The sequence below is a fragment of the Triticum urartu genome, chromosome 5, assembly GCF_003073215.2.
Source record: "Triticum urartu cultivar G1812 chromosome 5, Tu2.1, whole genome shotgun sequence".
Taxonomy (NCBI): Eukaryota; Viridiplantae; Streptophyta; class Magnoliopsida; order Poales; family Poaceae; genus Triticum; species Triticum urartu.
Window position 1 is genome coordinate 565410147 of NC_053026.1, and position 18500 is coordinate 565428646.

Here is an 18500-nt window from a genome sequence, read left to right on the forward strand (position 1 = left end):
GGAGCTCCCCGCCGCCGCTTTCAGGCATTCCTGCTGTTTCGTTGACGGAGGCCGACCGGCTGCGTGTTAGGGATGAGGCAGGAGGCCCCACCCCGAGCAGGGTCACTCGGGAGGAGGTTATTGCGTTTGGAGGGATTCCAGATCCGGTCTCTGTGGGGCGACGGTTGAGCCGCCGTCTCTAGGATCATCCGGAGGTTGATGACATACAACAGCGGTGCGCCATGAGGGCGGCCAAGCTTCGTGACGTTGATGTCACTACTGGTATGTCAGTTAATACATCTAATTCCATTTTGCATTTTTCTAGTGAGGAGATTATTAATAATGCAAACCAATTAGGAGTTTCACTAGGTAGTAATGATAGTGAAATTTCAAATTCCGTTAATGATATCCTGGATTTAGATGCAGAGCGGGGTTTGGAGATGATTCGAAACTTAGCAGCGGTTAAACCCATGAATGCATACGACATTGATGCTTTGGGGGGTCAGGGTGCTCGATAATTTTTGTGTGAATCTTCTACCACCCCTCCCTGAGTCTGAGGAGGAGGATGACACCTCTGAGGCTGTCGTGGTTAGGTCCACTGAGCCTGGTTATGAGGACCGGCTGGAGGGTCACAACAAGCCTAAACGCAAGTGGAAGCGAAAGATTTAACCGGCTTTGGCAGTGCATAGGAGTGCTAGGATCCGTACTGCTAAAAAATTTCATGACGAAATATGAAAGGAATCTTTTGGAATAGCAGAGGTCTGAAAGACTTGGCTAAAAGAAGGTTTCTTGCAGAGGCATCTATCGAGCATAGGCTAGACTTTATCGCATTGTCGAAAATTGGTAGAGATAACTTTTCGCCATAGTTTCTCAATACTTTATCGGGAGGTATTGATTTTGATTGGCATTGTCTGCCGCCGAGAGGAAGATCGGGTGGGATCTTACTCGGAGTTAGATGTGATTCGCTCGAAGTCCGAAGTGTGGTGATGGGAGACTTTGCAGTTAAGTTTCGGGTGTGGTCGAAGGCCGATGTGTTTAATTGGGCTCTGGTGGCGGTATATGGTGCCGCACAACCCGAACTCAAACCTGAGTTCTTGGCTGATCTGGTTCGGATTTGCGGTTCTGAGCAGCTTCCAATCCTGGTGGGGGTGATTTCAATATTATTAGAAGGCGCGAGGAGAAGAACAATGATAATTTTGACGGGAGATGGTCGTTTATGTTTAATACCATCATTGAAATCTTGGATCTACGAGAGATAAAGCTTTCGGGAAGAAAATTCACCTGGGCTAACGCATTGCCAAATCCGACGTTTGAAAAGATGGATCGAGTACCAGCTAGCGTCGAATGGGAACAGAAGTTTCCCTTCGTAATAGTTCAGGCACTTTCCTGTGGTATTTCCGACCACACTCCTTTATTTGTAGACTCTGGTGAGGCTACCCACTTGGGAAACAAAAACTCGTTTTCGTTCGAGCTGGCTTGGTTTGAACGAGACGGCTTCTTTGATCTCGTAGCCAGGGAATGGGCTAAGGATGCTGGAGGCAGGACTGCGCTTGAGCGTTGGCAGAATAAGATCAGGCACTTGAGAAGTTTCCTACATGGGTGGGATAAGCATATTAGTGGGATTTACAAGGTCGAAAAGGAAAGGCTCCTTACCCTTATTCAGTTCCTAGATGTAAAAGCCAAATCCACGGTTCTGTCGGCCTCGGAGCTTCATGCCAAGCTTGACGCGGAGATGAGATTGAAAGAGCTTCTTCGTGAAGAGGAATTAAAGTGGGCGCTGCGGGCCAAGGTCCGATGAGTTGTCCAAGGGGACGTGAACACTCAATTTCTCTCACATGATCGCCAATGGAAAACACAGAAAGAAGAGGATTTTTCAGCTTGAACAAGATGAATAAACAATTTTAGGATAGGAGAACCTAAAATTATACATAACCGAGTATTACAAGCTGTTGTTTGGGCCTCCAGAGGATAACTGTGTTTCTCTGGATGAGTCTAGGATTGACGATGTTCCTCAACTTACTGCTGTGGAGAATGATATTTTGGCTGCTCCTTTTTCCGAGAAAGAGGTGTTTGAGGCCATCTCGCAGATGAAAAATAATAAGGCTCCCGGCCCGGATTGATTTCCGGTGGAGTTCTATAAGAAGTGCTTGCTGGGGAACGTAGCAGAAATTCAAAATTTTCCTACGTATCACCAAGATCTATCTATGGAGAGACCAGCAACGAGGGGAAGGAGAGTGCATCTACATACCCTTGTAGATCGCTAAGCGGAAGCGTTCAAGTGAACGGGGTTGATGGAGTCGTACTCGTCATGATTCAAATCACCGATGATCAAGTGCCGAACGCACGGCACCTCCGCGTTCAACACACGTACAGCCCGGTGACGTCTCCCACGCCTTGATCCAGCAAGGAGAGAGGGAGAGGTTGAGGAAGACTCCATCCAGCAGCAGCACAGCGGCATGGTGGTGGTGGAGGAGCGTGGCAATCCTGCAGGGCTTCGCCAAGCACCACCGGAGAGGAGAAGAACTTGGGAGAGAGGGAGGGGCTGCACCAAAGGCAAAAGGTGTGTTTGAGACGCCCTCCTACCCCACTATATATAGGGATCCCAAGGGGGGGGGTGCGCCAGCCCCTAGGAGATCCAATCTCCAAGGGGGCGGCGGCCAGGGGAGGAGTCCTTCCCCCCCAAGGCACCTAGGAGGTGCCTTCCCCTGCTGGGACTCTTCCTTTAGGGTTTCCCCAGGCGCATGGGCCTCTTGGGGCTGGTGCCCTTGGCCCATGTAGGCCAAGGCGCACCCCCTACAGCCCATGTGGCCCCCCGGGGTAGGTGGCCCCACCCGGTGGACCCCCGGGACCCTTCCGGTGGTCCCGGTACAATACTGATGACCCCGAAACTTGTCCCGATGGCCGAAACAGGACTTCCTATATATAAATCTTTACCTCCGGACCATTCCGGAACTCCTCGTGACGTCCGGGATCTCATCCGGGACTCCGAACAACATTCAGTAACCACATACAAGCTTCCTTTATAACCCTAGCGTCATCGAACCTTAAGTGTGTAGACCCTACGGGTTCGGGAGACATGCAGACATGACCAAGACGTTCTCCGGTCAATAACCAACAGCGGGATCTGGATACCCATGATGGCTCCCACATGTTCCACGATGATCTCATCGGATGAACCACGATGTCAAGGACTTAATCAATCCCGTATACAATTCCCTTTGTCTGTCGGTATGTTACTTGCCCGAGATTCGATTGTCGGTATCCAATACCTAGTTCAATCTCGTTACCGGCAAGTCTCTCTACTCGTTCCGTAACACATCATCCCGTGATCAACTCCTTGGTCACATTGCGCATATGATGATGTCCTACCGAGTGGGCCCAGAGATACCTCTCCGTTTACACGGAGTGACAATCCCAGTCTCGATTCGTGCCAACCCAACAGACACTTTCGGAGATACCTGTAATGCACCTTTATAGTCACCCAGTTACGTTGAGTCGTTTGATACACCCAAAGCATTCCTACGGTATCCGGGAGTTGCACAATCTCAAGGTCTAAGGAAATGATACTTGACATTAGAAAAGCTTTAGCATACGAACTACACGATCTAGTGCTATGCTTAGGATTGGGTCTTGTCCATCACATCATTCTCCTAATGATGTGATCCCGTTATTAACGACATCCAATGTCCATGGTTAGGAAACCGTAACCATCTATTGATCAACGAGCTAGTCAACTAGAGGCTTACTAGGGACATGGTGTTGTCTATGTATCCACACATGTATCTGAGTTTCCTATCAATACAATTATAGCATGGATAATAAACGATTATCATGAACAAGGAAATATAATAATAACCAATTTATTATTGCCTCTAGGGCATATTTCCAACAGTGCTGTCATATTATGAAGGGGGATTTTTTGCCGTTGTTCCATGATTTATTCTCTGGACAGCTTCAGCTATTTCAATTGAATTTTGGAATGATAACCCTGCTTCCTAAGAAAATAGAGGCTGTGGGAATTGAGCAATTCAGGCCCATATTTCTTCTTAATGTTAGTTTCAAAATCTTTACCAAGGTCGTGACTAATAGGCTCACGCAGATTGCGCATTCTATGGTGCAGCATTTCCAAACTGCTTTCATGCCGGACAAAAACATCCTAGAAGGGGTTGTGGTCCTTCATGAAACGCTCCACGAGATTCACATGAAAAAACTAGATGGAGTTGTTTTCAAGGTGGATTTCGAGAAAGCGTACGATAAATTCAAATGGCCTTTCCTTCAGCAGGCCTTACACATGAAGGGTTTTGATGAAGCCTGGCGATGCCAGGTAGAATCTTTCACGCAAAAAGGGAGTGTTGGAATTAAAGTGAATGATGACATAGGTCATTATTTTCAGACACACAAGGGCCTGAGACAAGGTGATCCAATGTCTCCTATTTTGTTCAACATTGTGGTTGATATGTTGGCAATTTTGATAGGTAGGGCAAAGGAGGCTGGTCAGGTGGGTGGCTTGGTGCCTCATCTAGTTGATGGAGGTGTGTCTATCCTACAGTACGCTGATGATACGATCATCGTTATGGAGCACGACTTGGCAAAAGCGAGAAATATGAAGCTGGTGTTATACTTATTTGAACAATTGACCGGGTTGAAGATTAACTTTCATAAAAGCGAGTTGTTCTATTTTGGTAGAGCCAATGAGGAACAAGAGGCTTATAGGTAATTGTTTGGATGCGAATTGGGTACATTACCTTTCACGTACTTAGGTATACCCATTCACCATCGTAAGCTGACAAACAGAGAATGGAAGTGTATCGAGGATCAGTTTGAGAAGAAACTGAGTTGCTGGAAGGGCAAACTCATGTCATACGGAGGCCGATTGATCCTTATTAATTCGGTGCTCACGAGTATGCCTATGTTTCTCTTGTCTTTCTTCGAAGTCCCAGTTGGTGTTAGGAAAAGGCTGGACTTCTATCGATCCAGATTCTTCTGGCAGAGCGATGAACTAAAAAGAAAATACAGACTCGCCAAATGGGATATCATCTGTCGACCAAAGGACCAGGGGGGCCTTGGCATTGAGAATCTTGAAGTAAAAAACAAATGTCTTCTCAGTAAGTGGTTGTATAAGTTATCAGTTGAGACTGATGCCACGTGGGCGCAGATTCTCCAAAGTAAGTATCCGCAGTTCAAAACTTTGTCCCAAGTGACAGTGAGACCGACGGACTCGCCTTTTTTAGAGAAAAGGCCAGAGCCCGACTTTATAAATAAAGCCACATGGCAGCGTCACGAGACCAAATAGGAAAGAGACCAGTTAACGAGGAGAACGCACACAACGCGCGGAACGAAAAGTATATAAGAGTAGCCAAGGAAGGATGGATACAGGCAACTGCCATACACGGCGCGCAGGCCGGAAAGGAGTGAGACCTAAACTCCGCAAACAGCACCACCAGGATTAGACGATAGGATCCCGTCCGGAGATGTGAGATGCCGAAGCCCGGATTTTGTCAATGAGCAGGTCCAGGGCATCCCGATCAACCTCCTTAGTCAATGATCTCCACTGCTGCAATAATATACATGATTTGAAAAGAACGTCAGCAGGCTTAGATGGGAAGATATGCTCAATAGTAAATTTGTTCCTAATGGTCCACAGAGCCCAACATACGGCACCCAGGCCAACCCAAAACACCCTCTCGGTGACCCCAACCAAAGCTTTGGCTAGGGTTCGAATATCGGAGAAAGAGGAGGGGTTCCAAGAGACCTGAAGCCAAGATCTGACACAGCACCAAACCAGCTTGGCCAGCACGCAATTGAAAAAGATGTGATTAGAGTTCTCCAAGGCCCCACATAGATGACAGAAATCCGAACCAGGCCCATTGCGCTTTTTAATCTGGTCAGCAGCCGGCAGGCGACCACGAAAGGCTTGCCAAAGGAAAATTTTAATCTTAGGAGGAACTTTGGACTTCCAAACACAAGAGAATCTGGTCGAAGGAGTACCACCAATAAGTCTAGAATAAAGCGACTTGACCGTAAATCTACCTGAGGCCGAATGAGGCCAGACTACAGAATCGGCCGACTCCGAGAGCACGGGGAAGAGGGCAGAGAGACTTTGCCAATCTTCCAACTCTTCAGGAGACAGGGCCCGACGAAAGGCCAGATCCCAGTTATTAGCCGCCACCTCCGCGATGGAGATACCCGGATTAGGACAGTAAGAGAACAAAACCGGAAAACTCTCAGCGAGGGGGGCATCCCCCGACCACCAGTCCAACCAAAAGTGGACTGCCATCCCATTACCAACATTAAATTTAACATGTTCCAGGAAAATAGGTCTGACTTTGACAAGGGATTTCCAAAATTGAGAGCCGCGCCTCGCGGTGGCAAACAGCAGGTTGGAATGTGGGAAGTATTTAGCCTTAAGAATCGAGAACCAAAGCGAGTCAGCCCCACTAGTTAAAATTTTCCACCACCACTTGATAAGCAAACAAATGTTCATCACCCGAGTATTAATAATACCTAACCCCCCACGGTTTTTAGGCTTACACATATGCTGCCACTTGACCAGCCTATATTTACGTTTGTTATCCGCGGAATTCCAGTAGAAGGCTCCCCTATGTTTGTCGAAGCCAGCATGCACGCCATCCGTAAGAAGATAGAAGCCCATAAGAAACATGGGGAGAGAGGATAAGCAGGAGTTAATTAGAGCAACTTTGCCAGCATTGGTATTATATCTGCCTCTCCAAGGGAGCACCCTGTTCCCCACTTTAGCGACCGCCGGAGCGAAATCTTTAGCATGGAGCACGCCAGGAGAGATAGGAAGGCCTAGATATTTAAAGGGAAAGGAACCCAAAGAACAGTTCAGAAGCCTGGCAACCCGCAAGGCTTCCGCCTCATCCACACCCGTCACCAGGACCTCACTTTTAGCGAAATTAATCTTAAGACCCGAAACAGCTTCGAAACACAACAGGATGAATTTAAGATTGGCAATGCAGGTGTCATCCAGCTCCACCAAGATAATTGTATCATCCGCATATTGCAAGTGGGAAACACCCTCAGGAAGTAAATGAGAGATCACATGAGCAATGTGCCCACAACGGGCCGCCCTGGAAAGCATGCACGAGAAGGCGTCGACCACAAAATTAAAAAGAACAGGGGAAGCAGGATCCCCTTGGCGAAGGCCCCTACCATTGGCGAAGAAATTGCTAACAAAACCATTAACCGAAACGGCAGTATGGCCACCCGAGACCAACTGCATGATACGATGAACATAAGCACCGTCGAAACCTTTAGCAAGAAGGACCTGCTTGAGGAAGGGCCAGCTAACGGAGTCATAGGCTTTCTCAAAGTCTAGCTTAAGGATAACCGCTTTAGCTCTCCGAGCGTGAAGATCGTGAACAATCTCATGAAGGGATAGGATACCATCAAGGATGAAACGCCCTTTGATGAAAGCAGATTGATAAGGACTAATAACTCTATGAGCAACCGGCGACAAACGATTCGCAAAGCCTTTAGCCAGGAATTTGGCGAAGTTGTTAATCAAAGCAATAGGTCGGAATTGGGAAATAACATCAGCACCCTTAACCTTGGGGATCAGGGTTATCACTGCATAGTTCAGGCGGGAGATATCGACAGTACTAAGACAGAAGCCCTGGATAACATTACAAACCAGCTGTTTCAACTGGGGCCAGAATTTCCGAAAGAAAGGAATAGAGAAGCCGTCTGGCCCAGAAGCAGCATTAGGATTGGCAGTGTTAACAACATCCCAAATTTCCTGATCAGAAAGAGGGATCATCAAAGAGGCATTCTCCTCAGGTGAGATTTTAAGACCTAAGTTCCAAAGGGAGGGAGAAATGGAGAAGCCCGATGGAGGTTTAGCCCCCAACAACGAAGAGAAGAAATCCACCACATGAGCCATAATAACAGACTGCTCCGAAGATCGCACACCATTAATGAGCAGGCTATTAATACCACATCGTCTACGCCTGCCGTTCGCGATCGCAAAGAAATACGCCGTAGGGGAGTCGCCTTTTAGAGTCCAGTTTAGAGTACCCCGTTGACGCCAATAAATCTCAGCCTGATGGTGTAACTGTATTAAAGCAGCCTCCAGATTATAACGAACCGCCCAACCATCGTCAGAGAGCCCAATAGAATCAGCCGCGCGATCCAGCGACAAGATCTGGTCTTCGAGGAAAGATTTGGTGCGACGATCCTCCGCCGCACGATTACGAGACCAACCTCTGAGGAATTTACGCAGGTTATAGGAACACGAATGCCAATCATCCAAAGGCCCAAAGGAGCGAGCATTGGATGATAGAGAAAGGGAGATATTCGCTGCAACCATATCGACAAAGCCATCCACAGCCAACCAGGAGGCGTCAAATTGAAATCTAGCCGGAGGCCTGAGGCTAATGGAACCATCGTCAAGAATTAAGGGGGTATGATCAGAACCGTAATGCATTTGGCGTAAAGAGAGGCCCTAGGGAACAAGGAATCCCACCTGGGACAAAGGAAGACTCTGTCAAGCACTGATCTAATAGGGATTGACTGATGATTGGACCAGGTATAACGAGCTCCCCCCGAAGGCAGCTCACGAATAGCATTGGCACTAATGAAGTCGTTAAAGGCATTAACCAGCGGCCAGGAGAAGTTATCATTACTTTTGTCATTAGGGCACCGCAGAAGGTTAAAGTCTCTCCCGATAACCATCGGTAAATTACAAGCATCGATCTTCAACGAAAGTTCATTAAGAAATAAAGGCGACAAGGAATGGTCCGCAGGCCCATAGACGACGATAAACTCACAAAGAGTATTCTGAGCTTTATGAGAGAGAACAACACTGGCCCAAAAGATCCCATGATCAAAAGCAACAAAATCAAAAATATCTTTATTGGAGCCTATCAAGATCCCGCCAGAGTGCCCCGAAGCAGGTAAAAAGTTCCAATTAAATCTGTCCATGCCCACAATAGCAGAAAAGTCATTAGGGGAGAAGGATTCCTTGAAGGTTTCTACCAGCCCCACAAAGTCAATAGAGTTAGAACGAACCAGATCTTTAAGTTGGTCATGGCGCCCCTAGCACCGAACCCCCTAATATTCCAGAATAATGCCCTCATTTATAAGAGAGATTCTTGATTCGAAGGCTCGACCTGCAAGGGGCCACGCAGGGTTTAGCACGCTTATTGGTGCCCCTTTTAGACAGGTTGGATTGGGGCTGGCCACTACCAGCGCCCGCGTCCATGACCGGACCACTACTAGAAGCCCCTACCTGAGAGGCAACAGCCTCTTTGGCTTTGGCAATGGCAGCCTGAGCCATCTCGTTAGCCCGAATAATAGCAAGAAGAGAACTAGGAGAACCAACAGACGAATCAACCACCACCCCCACATCCGACATAATATTTAAAAGATGATCATCCGAAAGAGAAGGTAGAACCAACCGAACCGGAGAAGCAACAACAGAGGGAACGGGAGATGTACCTGGGGGAGGGAGATCCTTCGCCACAGCCCGCTTTTCAGCCCGCTCCAGGACAGAAACACCTGAATTCGCCACCCGCCTTCCTTTGCGAGCCGTGGACACAAGGGATCGAATCGCAGGCGACCATGCAGCAGGAGAGCCAACATGGGGACCCGAACGGGACATAGATCGCAAATCTTGATCAAGACGCCGACAGACCCCCGTCATGGAGTGCTTCGAGCCCGACGAGTTCCGGCTCTTAGCCGAGACTTTGCGCACTAAGGATTTCTTCTTCCGGAGGGACTGGGATTCCACCACATCGCGAGCCGGGGAGGCCGGAAGATCTTCAATTCCCGATCGAGTGGGGGAGAGCGGGCGGACAGGAAGATTGGAGCAAGCACCAGAAACGGGGATAGCAGAGCAGGGCGGGAACTTCGACATATCAGCACCAGCAGCAGGGACATTGGGAGCAGCAGACGGGATCATCGAATCATCATGAGGAGCAACACTAGAGGGAGCTTGGGATTGAAACAACTCACGTTCAGAATCTGCCAAACCATCCCATTCAGATTGGGTGAAGCAGAGGTTAGACCCATGGCTCTGATTAGGGCCATCCAGAGATCCGTCCCCCTCCTTATCATGCTTGTCCGAAGGGTTAGAAGGGGGAGGTGGAGTCTGAAAAGCAACCGCCCCCTCCACCCGCACCCGAAGCTTAATACCATTGGGAGAAGGGAAGATATCAATCGAGCCATGAACCCGTTCAGGATCCACACACCAAACCTTCATCCTAGAAGGGCCAACCTTATTCAGAGAGTCTTCATCCACCTCGATGGGCTTCGCAATCAGAACCCTGAAAGACATGAGAAAAGCAGACGAACGGAGACCAGCAGGCAAATCGTCAATCAAAACCCAGACTTGAGAGAGAGGACCAACTGCCGAACCACTGCAAGAAGCCGCTTTAACAGAAACCACCAATTGATTGAGGGGCAAGGTGAAGCTAGTGCATGAGGCAATCATCTGCAAACATTCTTTGGAGGGAACACGACAGAGAACTCAAATTCAGATATCTGCACAGCTTGCCAGTCCCATCCAGCCTCATCCCAAATGCGAAGCCCTTCCAGAAGAATTTGGGGCGAAATCTTTTGATCCTTGACCGTAACAATCGCAGCATTAGACAGAGCAGGTGCCACCTCCCGGACAGGGAGGTCGCCGTCGAAGGCGAAAAAGGCGCAACCGGGGAGGCCCGAGCCGAACTGGATGACCGCGGGAGGTTTCTGCCTAGCCATGCAGTTGACCGTGAGGTGACCATCAGAGCGACAGATCAGGCAAAAAGGAGGGTTGGTGCAGCGAGACTGGAAATGGCCAGGCCTGTGACAAGCGAAGCAGGTGAGCGCCGAGGGGTTGTTATGGGAAGCAGAGGACGGGCGGGATTACGGAAGCGATGGAGGAGTAGGAAGGAGCCCATCCCCCATCCCCGGAAAAGGGGGCGCCCCAGAGGCCGGACCGGGCGGCCGACGCGCCGGCCCCACGAAGGACCGAGGCGGCGGACGAGCACCAGCACCAACCCCAACCGAGCGAGGAGGAGGAGGAGGGCGCGACGGAGCAGATGGACCGCGGCCCACTCCTGGAGCAGGAAGGGAGGCAGAAGACGAAGAAACACCACCGCCAAAGGCCACCGCCGCCTCCCACGGGTCCAGCACTGGAGAGAGAAAATGGCCAGATCCAGAGCCCTGCGGGCCGGATCCGGGCACACCAACCCTCTCCGAGCGCTGCGACCACTCCGGACCCGAAGCCCGAGCCTCGCGGTCACGAGCCACCTGCTCGCGCATCGCCTGTTCCGCCTCCAACTTGGAACGGAGCGAAGCCTCAAGCTCCAGATCCACCGCGGAGGAAGAGGAGTCCTCATGGCGTCGCTTGCTGCCCGAGAGCGCCTCGCAGGAAGAGCCCCACGACTTGTCCATGGATAGCACCACAACAAAAGGAAGGAGGAGGGGTGGAGGTGGGGAGGATCTAATGAGGCGATGAATGGGAAGACGGTGACGGCATAGATCGGAAGCGGAAGCCGGAAACCCTAGCAAAGGGGAGGAAGAGCCGCGGGGGATCCATAAATAGCCCATCCGAGCCGTGCCCACCTGGGCCCGACTCGCCACATGGGCCAAAGAAGGTTGAGGAGCAGGAACCCGGACGATGGGCCCAACTGGGCCGGACGGGACCAGAGGGGGGAAATCTGCCACCGGCGAAAGAGGGGGAGGAGAGGCAGGCCCACTGGGCAACGGCAAACCTCAAGGCCCATCAAGCCCACCCGAGGGGACGTCCCGCGGCCCGATGGCCACGGCGGAGAAATCGAGATCTAGGTTACATGATGCCACCAGCGACCCCGCCGTCGCCGCCGCTGGCGACGAGGCCGCCGCAGAGGCTGCAGGAGAGGGGGTGGGAGGCCACCAAGCTCCCCATCAGGCGCACTGCCCAGGACAACGAGATCAGGTGACGCAACAGCAAACTTACCAGACTTACGCCGCCGTCGAGAGATCCGAATCCAGCCATCGACCGACGAGGACGCGGCCACCGACCGGCCCCGGCCACCGGGAGCGAACTTGCGGGGACAACGAGCGGCGGAAGGCACCACCACCCCCCCAACACAAGGCACGGGACCACAGGGGGAAGGGACCGACGACCGCGAATCCTCCTCATCAGACGCAAGGGCCCAGAAACGAGATCCGAGCACCGACAACGGTGAAGACAGAGGGGAGAACCCCACCCGCGGGGAGCCAGGGGAGGTGAGAGAGAGCACCTGCAAGCGGAGAGGGGGATGACCGGGCACCGGCCAGCGGGTCAGGGCGGGGAGCGGGACGGCTAGGGAAAGGAGGGGAGGAGGGGGAGGAGGAGGCGAGGGAGGAGGGAGGGAGGAGATCCATCCTCGCGTCTCCCTTCAGGCGACGACTGTCAAGAAAGGACATTGATCACGGACTCGCCTTTTTGGAAGGGGCTCATGAGAGTCAAAGCAGCCTTCTTCAATAGGGAAAAGTTTATAATTGGTAATGGCACTACCACGCGTTTCTGGGAGGATACCTGGCTTGGAGAGACGCCGCTGGCGCTTCAGTATCCGTCCTTATATAGTATTGTTCAACGACGTGATGCTTATGTTGCAACGATACTGCAGTCCACCCCCCTTAATATTCATTTTAGGAGGACGCTTATTGACAACCGATGGGAAGCGTGGCTTCATTTAGTGAGTAGACTGATGGAGGTTCAGCTATCTCAACAACCCGATCAGTTGTGCTGGAAGCTTACTAGGTCTGGAGAGTTCACAGTTAAATCGATGTATATCGATGTCATCAACTCTAGCGCCATTCCTAGTTCCGAATATGTTTGAACAGTCAAAGTTCCTTTGAAAATTAAAGTGTTTATGTGCTTTGTACATAAACAAATCATATTAGCAAAGGATAACTTGGTAAAGCGTAACTGGACAGGATCTACTAGGTGTAGTTTTTGTAATTGGGATGAAACTATCAAACACCTTTTTTTATTGCCCGTTGGCCAAAGTTTTGTGGCAGACGGTGCACATTGCCTTTAACATTACTCCTTCGAATTCTGTCAGTACGTTATTTGGAACGTGGCTTGTTGGGATAGAGTCCGAAACAGCTAGACACATTCGCGTAGGAGTATGTGCTTTATTGTGGGCAATTTGGAACTGCAGAAATGATTTAGCTTTTAACAGAACAACAAAAATTCATTTTTTGCAGGTTATATTCTGAGCCACTGCGCTGATCCGTATGTGGTCGTTACTCACTCTGACGGAGGCCAGGGAGCGTTTGGTTACCGGATCTGTCCGGTGGGAGATGGTAGCACGGGATATTTTCAACCGGTTTGGATGGCGGTCATGTAATAGGATAGGTGATTAGTTTTCCTATCTTTGTTGTGCTAACCGGTTCAGGCCTCTTGCCTTTTGTGTTTTTGGCATTGTGGCTCTTTGTGAGCTTGTCGTTATTTTTGTTTCAGACTATAAGACCTTATTGAACCTATTTGCTTATTTATAAAGGTGGCCGTATACATCGTTCTGATGCAGAGGCCGGAAAGTTCCTTCTTTTCAAAAAAATAAATAAATAAACAAGCTCAGACAGATGCAAGAACTGGAGCCACGTGCTAACGTGCATGAAGTGGAGGCCAGTATGAACCGGACAAAATTGCCATTTGACTAGTAAGTTGGCTCCTCTCACTGAGCAAACATCAATTTCATGGACGAACTGGCAGACACTTGTTTGTAGGACTATTTCAAGAAAAAATCACTTGTTTGTACTCCCTCCGTCCTGAATTAATACTTTACTGTACTCCCTAGGTAATGCAGTAGTTAATTGCATCAGTGACGCAAAGACAGGATCGGTCGAACCAGCCAGCCCCAAGGTTTTTGTGTTCGTCTGCGCCTCTGCGGGCCCATTCAAGACATCAACTATAATCTGTCCGCAGATGTTGCTCCTGCATGTCTGGTTTTAAACAAGACCAAAGCATTACTAGGAACTGACCTCGTCACTGAACTCTCATGCTACAAACATCCAAAAAAAAAACAACTAGACACTTTACAGTAGTTTAAATCATCTCATGTGCATTTCCAAAGTGTTAATACTACTAGAATTTCCTTATACTCCGGGTGTCTGGCGCCGAGTGCCAATCCACGGGCACTCGGCAAATGCACATACGCCGAGAGCTACACTCGGCAACTACGGGTTCACGACAACGAGGTAATGTTGACGACATATCATCATGACGAACAAAGTACAATCGGCAAACGGCATAGTCGCATAGATGCCGAGAGCATGACACGGCAAAGACTAGCCACATGGCATGTCCGTTTGCAACTGATGGCTCCATGACATTCTGTTATCTATACTGAGAGCCATGAAGCACCGCTTGGTAAAACACCTGCCACCGAAACATTCCGACCTGACAGGTGGACCCATTGGACCCAGTTGTCAGTGAAACATTCAAATTATTTGTCAAATTTTCAAAAAGAATAATATGACGTGCTTTCTTTACGGAGAGCTATCTGATACCGCTCGATATCCCACCGTTGACTGAAACATTTGAACCTTACCCGTGGGTCCTTGTGTCCCACATGGCAGTGGTACTTTTAAGGAGTGTCGCTAGCCCTCGAAAAAGAATGGCACTCCAGTAGTTAAAGTGCTCAGGTGACCCCTTTTCCGAGAGGGGCCCTCGGAAAAGAATGGCACTTCAGTAGTTGAAGCGCTTAGGTGACCCCTTTCCAGAGCGTGTCGCTCGTTAAAGTGAGTATTCAAATGCTCGTCAAATATGATGCCAAATCATTTAAGGCTTATGACATGAATAGCGCTGATGCAAAGACAGGAGCGTGGTTGTTGAGATACATTATTCGCTATTTGTAGGTACATGATGCCCTGATATATATAAAGCTCCACAGCATCTATTTATCCGAGTGCATGATACTCTTTCTTCCTTTTTTTTCTTACTCTGTTTCATCCCTCTGTTGCACTGCTAAACAAGCCACAAGAAGAACAGGAACAAAAATATTTTGAGCTCTAGTCCTGCCTTTCAAGTATCTAATACCATAGATTATTCTTGGACGATGCTGCTAGCTAGGAATGGGCGGGGTCAAGAAGAATGCCCTTTTTTCATGGCTCAGCTCGTGTCTTTCGAGTAGCTACCTGAAAACATCGTCCACCATATGCACCCATTGGAATCACACTGATGTTACGACGTTGAGGAGCTCCACATGTCTCTGGAAGAAGACTGGGACTATTAAGATCAACGACTGCTTCGCGCCAGCCACAAGGTTTTTGTGTTCGTCTGCGGGCCATCCAGGACATCAACCGTTAGCTGCCCGTGGATGTTGCTCCTGCATGCCTGATTTTAAACAAAACAAAAGTATTACTCCCTCCGTCCGAAAAAACTTGTCCCAAGCTTAACTCTTAAATGGATGTATCTAGTACTAATTTGATGCTAGATATATCTATTTAAGGGACAAGTTTATCCAGACCGAGGGAGTACTAGGAACTGACCTCATCACCGAACTCGCATGCTACAAACGTCCAGGCAGACAACTAGACACTTTACGGTAGTGGAAATCATGTCATGTTCATTTCCAAAGTGTCAGTGTAAATTTTGCCACCTTCACTTCTGAATGTCCGCGTTCTACATGTCTCAGTGATCATCTAAATTAATTACTAGTTAAGCGTATTAATTGGAATAATTTCTTTGCTTCTAGCCTAGAGTTTGCTGCTGAAAACAGATTGGACCACCCACCGAAGTCTATCATTTCTATGGCTCTGCTGCTACAGCCGTAACTCTGCTGCAGCTGAGGCTATAGAAATGATAGTAGTTCGATGGGTATATCGTTCTTGAGCTCTAACATAAGGAAGAAAAATAAGAGCTGCCGTTGAGCAAACAATGGGCAAACTTGCTGATTCCCCATCTAAGCTGTTTAGATGACATGTATTTTTACTATGCAGGCACCAGCCAACTTCTGATAGGATTCTTCTCATGTATATTTACTCACTCTTCTATGTTGTAATTAAAATCAAAGTTTTTATGTAGAACCCGCTTCACATTCAGTTTTCGAACGTCAACTTTCTTCCTGTCTCTCTGACCACCAGAATTATGGAGCGTATTCATCACAATGACTCGTTCGTTTATAGTTCAGAGTTCTAGATGCATGCATAACATATTGTGTGTTCAGATGTGAAGATAGTACGTAGCATGGATGCGGCCATACAGGTGACGATTAATAAGTATTTTTTTTGTGGGGGTCGAGTAATAAGTATTGCCTGCACCATATTCACCATCGTGTAGTCCAAGATTTCCTCCCAAGTTTTGTGCATGTGTTCTATCCTCCTATCGGCAAAGTGCCAATATCTTTATCACAGTTCGGTTTCTGGGAGTTCTAACCAACGGGATGGGTGCCACACCCACACGCATGGTGACTGGTGAGTAGCTAGCCTGCTGACAAACATATGTGGCAGTTGACCCATATAAGAGGTGGCTAGGAAGAAACCCAAGGTTCACAAGAAGCAGGAAGAACCAGAGGAGGATGAATAATCGCATAGCTAAAGCCTCTTTCACATCGTGCGTCCATTGGTTCCCTTTGCAATCTCCTTGTGACTTTTTCGTACTAGCTACGTTGTACTATTTTAAACAATTTTCTGTGCAGGCATTCAATTTGTTGCTGATCATAATGATTGCATTCTTTGTCGGCCATAATCTTGACTGGTGGCGGCGGTTCGTGGGGGCGAGCGTCGTGGATCAGCCGAGTCGTCGGCGCGGAGCAACGAGCGGAGTCGTGGGTGTGCCGGTCAGCCTAATGCATCCATGCGTGTAGTTTGGTGGAGGCGAGTTGTGCATGGGCGTGCAAGTCGCTATGCATGCGTTGCTTGTTAGCTGGATCGAGTTTGTTAGCCGGGTGAGTTTGTTAGTGCATGCAATTAGGCCGGTTAGTGGGTGCGTGACTTTGTGGTGGATGGGACGTGCGTGCGTGCCAATCACCTTTGTGTATAAAGAGTGTTGTGCCTGTGTGTGCAGGTAGCAGAGAGCAGTAGCTAGGAGAAAGATGTAGTCTCCGGTGGTCTCTGGCGTGTGTGCGTCTTAGGTTTGTAGCCTGACATGATACGAGCCAGTCAGTTGAGTTGAATAGAAGCCATCATACAGGCCGTTTGACGGCCAGGGCGTTCGTCACCATAGTCAAGTGTCCTCTGTTCATCTTCTTATTCCACCTTCGTTCGGCGGCCGGGGCTGTTCGGCGTTCGTCGTCGGAGGCATGCAGCCCCAACATTCTTTGTAAGTTGGGTCAGATCGGTTCCAAACACTGCATATTCAGTAAACTCTTTGCAGACTGCACTGATCGACCGATTTGCTTTGTTTGACTGCCTTTTCGACAGCTGGGGCCCGGTTTCCCCCTACATGGCGTAACGGACGGCAAACGGCGCCGCCTGCTCGAGACGACCTGATCGGATCGCGTCGGACGGACCGACCGCGCCGCCCCCACTCCACTTCTCACTCTCTGCTCTCCCTCGGGCTTCCATGGGCAAGGCGAAACCTGGCGGCGTCCTCGGCGGCGCTTCCGCTGGCGATGCTAGTGGTGGTGGTGGTGATGGAGATCCACTCGAGCTCTGCGGGAGCTCGAATCCTTCTCAGGCGCTGCCTCCTCCCCAATCCCCGGAGTACGCGGTGGCTAGGGCATTTGCCAAGGCGGTGAAGGCAAATCTGACGGGCAGCCAACACTTTGCATCCTCCTTCGGCGGTGTGGTGTAAGCCATCCATCCTCCCCCCTCCTCACTGTTTCCCCGATCTGGATTCCAGGGTTAGGGTTGTAGGGTTAGGGTGTAATTGTTACAAAGTTGGGGATTATGTTGTAGGTATTTGGTTAGGATTATTGGGTTACAGTAATGGTTGTGAACTGCAAATTAGCTTGCCCTTAATTATTCAGTCATGCTAATTGAATTTGAACTGCAAAGTTGTTTTTAACTTAACTGTAACACTAGTAACACTAGTTTCAACAGAATGGCTCAGTAGTTTTAACTGCAATTGCACACTAGTTTTGAACATAATGGCTCAGTAGTCAGTTGTAAATGAAATTTAGCTGAATTTTAACTGAATTGTTTAACACTAGGTTTGATTGAATTTTATCTGTATTTTTCAACACTAGTTCTATCTGAATGTTAACAACTATGTTAAATGAACTAGGTTGGATGATGAAGAATGGGAAGTGAGGTTCCATTTCTTGGATAGAGATAATTTGGAAAGAACCATTTGCTTATCAGACATAACCTACTAGAATCTTATTGCACTTATAGAGTTGGAAGGCTTTATTCAAGAGATTTTATGTGTTATGTCAGGATCCAGGAGTTGGGGTGTCAGGAATGGAAGAATTAACTGATGATGACAAGGTGGAAGAAATGTTGGATGACATATGTAATAAAGGAAATATTGTTGTTAACATTAGAGTTATGAGAAGTGATGCACCCAGACCAGCTGACCTGAACATTGGTCATGTTTACGAAGAGCATGTCCCTTTGTCTGGATTAGGTGTACAACTTGTCTATGAGGTAGATACTTCAGGAGT